Source organism: Anopheles cruzii, chromosome 3, assembly GCF_943734635.1.
Source record: "Anopheles cruzii chromosome 3, idAnoCruzAS_RS32_06, whole genome shotgun sequence".
Lineage (NCBI taxonomy): Eukaryota > Metazoa > Arthropoda > Insecta > Diptera > Culicidae > Anopheles > Anopheles cruzii.
The window spans coordinates 4052098-4057044 of record NC_069145.1 but is presented as its reverse complement, the minus strand read 5'-3'; positions in this window follow the sequence as shown (position 1 = coordinate 4057044).

Here is a 4947-nt window from a genome sequence, read left to right as displayed (position 1 = left end):
TTTGCTGCTTGTGGTCAAAAGCTGCGAGACCTCATCATCAGGCCCCATTACACAGTGAAGGACACTTTTGATAGACTTCGATCGGATCGGTTTGATTTCCGTTTCGATTTTCCATCGGTGCTCGTGCGCTCGTAAATGCGTGTTTCTACTAGGAAATTCTGATTTTTATACTGCCCGTTTTAAGGCCAACGCTGACACCGCGAACTGATCGCGAGTTTGAGTTTAGAAAATGGCGGGAACGAAAGCATTAGTTTTTTTTTTAGATTATACGGTTACAACTATTTTGAAATGTTCTAAATCAATGTGACGCGCGCACGAACGGGACGGCGGGACGATCTACTGAGTAGATCGCCGCAACTGCGGTTGCCTAGGAAACGCCCTAACCCTTGAGTGCAACACGGCATGCCTGCCTGCTACTAAGCTGGCGGCGCGTAAGACTTTAGAAATTAATTTTTTTAAATTAGGGTACGCTCGCGTACGGCCCACAAGGAGCACGGCCTGTGTGCCACTCTTATCTACCATCTAATTTCGTCACAACTGCCATTATTGTGTCTAGTGTTTAATTCCACCTTACGAAACACGTCCAACGATTGCGGTCAGCGTCAAACGAAGCACGATGCGGGGCGAACGCGTGGACACATCCCTCGCACGACACGCTGAAGACTGATTTAATCATTTGCACTTGCATCAACTGCCAGGCTCCCGCCGCCCGCGGGACGCGTACGTGTTTAGTCATTCGCCGGACGCCGGAATCCGTTCCCGACGATAGTGTCCGGTCGGCGTCGGTGGTTTGTGGTGGCTGTGTTCTTGAGTTTTACTCATTTTTTTGATTTCGGGACGCCTACCTTAATGTGTTACTTTCGGTTCTAGATGGAACACGCTCTAGAGTTGTTGCGCTTTTGTGGAGAATCAAGCAAAACTGTTCTGTGCACATCTTTTCATCTCATCTTCACGCATCATCCAAACTGCAAGCAAATTATAGTAAACCTCATTCATCTGTTTTATAGATACACGTGCGCTAGTAGTGGTAGACACAGTGTAGCGCGTAGCGGAACGGGACACCCCCAAAAAAGGTCAGATAAAAGTAGAGGAATAACGAGGAACCGCAATTATATACACCCCAAAGACAAGGAAGTAGCTTAACGGGGTGTCCCAAGCAAAGGGTAAGCAACGATATTCAGGATACAACAAAAAGCAGTTATATATTTGTAGTAATCAACACACCGAAATAGAGGTGAGAGCAGGGCGCTTAACTTTACACAAACCGGGCGTGACTGTGGATGATGGGGGGGATGATCGGCCGAGCATCATGTTTGAAGGGACAACTCTGCGCAAAGCAGCAAAGAAGATATTATCAAGCTCAAGATAAAGATCAAGCTTAGATATGGTCTGTGAGAGGTTTTCTTTGAGTTTCTATTTATTTGCTTTTTAATCTTTCCGTTTTCTTAGATCCTAGACAGTGCTTTAATGTCCTAATTTGATACAAACTCCTACTGTCCCTTATCGTTACATGTTTTCCTTCATTTTTTTTTCGATTTTACGAAACGATTTTACGTTTTTGTTTTTCAATTATTCTCTTTTTTCTGTTAAATGTTTTCTGAGTTTTGCTGAGCGTCGCCCTCACTCTCGCGCTGTGTTTAGTTCCTTTCCTGAATTAGAGTCCCTTCGCGCAGGTAAACAAACAACCCACGAGTGTTGTCCCCCGCAAATGAGAGGCGCACAAAAGACGTAAATGCAATAAGGAAGAAGTAGGAAGTACGATCATGCCAAAATTATATACCACTTAGTAACCCGGGATAATGATCACACCCGGGGCAGAAGGCCGCGCGCTCCACACCGGGATTCCCGGCGCGGCGCTCCCGTCGTAACCCCGTATATTCTTTCCAGCTTTTTAGGAAGCTTTTTAAAGTACGAAAGTTTACAAACAGAAACGAAACAGAGAAGGACAAGCAAAACGATAACAAATTACAGGTAAAACCAATACGCAATTTATTATTGGCGACGATGGCGCGTCGCGTTCCGTAACCTTAAGAGACAGTATCAACCACTCAGGCCCGGCCCGGCAGCTTCGCAGGTTTATTAGGGGAGTCTGTCTGTCGAGGAGAAGAAGAAGGAGGAGAGCAGCAGTTTGACCAAATCCACGTTTGCAGGGTGTGTGGTAGTAGCAACTCAGTGCGCGTCCTCTGGTCCTTGAAGATCCGCGCGCGACGGTAAAATATACACAAACAAGCAACACTCGTAGAACACTCTTTAGTGAGGAACGTACGGTTATGTGCACACAGAAGAATGAGTTGGAATGAAGGCCGCCGCCGCGGCCGTTAATGGAGGACATTCGTTTTCGGTATGTGTTCGTCCTGGATGCAAAAACTGCCCTCAAATTGTTTGCGGCTTCTTTTGCACGGTTAGTTCTTTCGCCCCCCGACTAGGTTTAATTTTAAGTAGAACACTCCGGTCACCGGCCCGCGATTTGTTGCCGTGTGTCCCACTCGGCCCCCCGGGGAGTGGCCGATGTAAAAAAAATACCTGTAAATGAACGCTGTTTTATTATTTAACAAACCTCATATAGATCATCATTATTTCCTTTCGAATGTCGCGTTTTAATGATCTCTTTTCGGGCGCCGAATCGACGCCTGGTGGGTACAGTTTTTTGTACTACTTTAGCGTATGCTGCGCCTCATATTCTACCTTAGAACGTTTGTTTTTGGGATTGGAAAAGCTGTCGAAAAATAAATCGAATCCATTCTGGGTATCTGGAGGGTGGTTCTGTGTGGGTAGCGAGAGAGAGAGAGAGAGAGAGAGCGAGAAGCGGTGCGTGTAAGAAGGCACATACTAGTTTTAAAATGCGCAGAGCGCGCACATACAAATTTACATAAATTAATAACCTCTAAATCAAGTTAAACGACGGCACGATGCAGTAGTGCCCCGCCGCCGCGAGGCTCTTGTGGTGCTCGCGGGACACAAGCCGCGGGATCTAACAATTCGAAGAGAATGCATAAACTAAATAATAATCGATAGGGAGAGAGACCGAGAGCAAGCGAGATAGCTCCACCACCATATAGTGCTGCCCGAGTTGCGAAAGAGAGAGAGAGAGAGAGAGATAGAGCAGCGTAATACAAAACTACACACCATAAGAAATCGTATTTGGAAGAAATAATAACTGTTATGAAAAAAGTAATAAAACCAGAAAAACTATGAATATTACACACAAACGCAACGAACGCACGAATCTCTGCCCCGCCATATTGAGAAAACGATTGTCCCCTTTTTGGACGCGAACGAAAGAATGCACTCTGCCGTACTCGTGAGTGCGCGGCCTGCTGCGACGCATGCGATCCCGGTACAACGGTGATGCAATTAGTGTCTAGTTGAGGCATCGTTTATGGCAAAAATTAATTCTGCGCTCGGGTCGGACCGAGAGATCGAATGGCGCGCTCTCGTTCGCTCGATTACGCTGCGGTCGGACCGGCGCGCTACCTCCTTTGCTCTCATGCTGCCCTGCTGGTGCGTGGTGGAGTCGGAAATCAAAGCAAGCCGTGTTTGATTGTCACCCAAAACCGGACTGCATATTTTAAACAGGACGCGACACCAGAGGTTGTTGCGGTTTCTTTCACCCGATGGCCCATCGCCGGCACACAAACGCCGGTTACGCGGGTTGTTTGATAACACTGTTTTATTCACATTTTGTAAAGATTTTGCACAGTAAGAGTTGCTCCCGCGCGGTTCTCACTCTTCGGCCCTGTTTCTTGCGCTTGAGCGCGTTTAAGTGTGATACTATAGAGACACGCTCGCACTGTGGCCACTACTTATGAACGGTTTTTCCAGGTTTTTGGTCACATCATAGTATTACGTTTGCTACTGATACATTTTAATCCTACACACGCGCATACTGGCCACCGATGTACCGGAATTGTACTCGTGCGGTGATCATGGCCTACTTACTCCGATACAATTACTACTACAATACATGTGTTGGGTTGTACGTTCAATTGCTGGCCTCTCGGGGGGCCTTGCGGGTTCCCTGTTAAACACTAAGCACATATGGAAGTATCTCTGCCAGTCCCCTGCCAGTTGGCGCGTAGGTAGGCTAGGTAGTTGAATGGAGAGCTAGAGAAGTTACTACTAATCGTAACTGTACAAAATATCGATCATCCCGTGTAGGCCGGCACCAACCGACCACGGACGACCACGGATTACAGCACTGTGAGCGTTTAGTTTTCGTGTGTGTGTGTGTGCACACGGGGAGAATATGTGTTCCTCAGACTTTAAAGGGTGGCAATTCTAGCCTACAGCACACTCCACCGACAAGAAGGATCCATTTGCTTGATTAACTAACTTTGCGACTAGTGACCCCACTCAGTCGATGCGCCGATCGCTACAATGTACGACTTTGCTTACGTTTATTTGACGGATAGTGAGTAACAAGGAGGTTTTGCTACGGATTTTAAGTACGTACGTGACGTTGCGTCCTGCTTTTATGTACACACACCTTACAAGCTATATAATACATCGGTTCTCTGACATGACCGTGTCTCCCCTCGCGGTCCAGCAGCACTTTGGGCGGCATCTAATCACTGGTTGGCACCGTTTCCTCCCTCCAACACGCCCTCCAACACGGGTTGGCGGTAGGAAAGGTCATTGAGCACAGAGAGAAAGAGAGAGCACCACGGTGACCAACGGTGAGGATTAAGCAATAAAACGGCCGTGCTGCTACCCGTTCCCGTGAGCCTTACTAAATCTTTTCATTACTTTCCACGACGCCCCACCGGTGGGGACGTGACCCCCCATCTAATTGAATTCCTTGTTTCCATGACGACGACGACGACGGCGACCACGACGGGACTCGTTCCATTCTCATTCAAAGATCGAATTCCGTCACGCACCGCGCGCGCATTCCGGAGAGGTGATGAGTTTCGCTGGACCACAAAATCGGAAATCGATGGAGCGCGT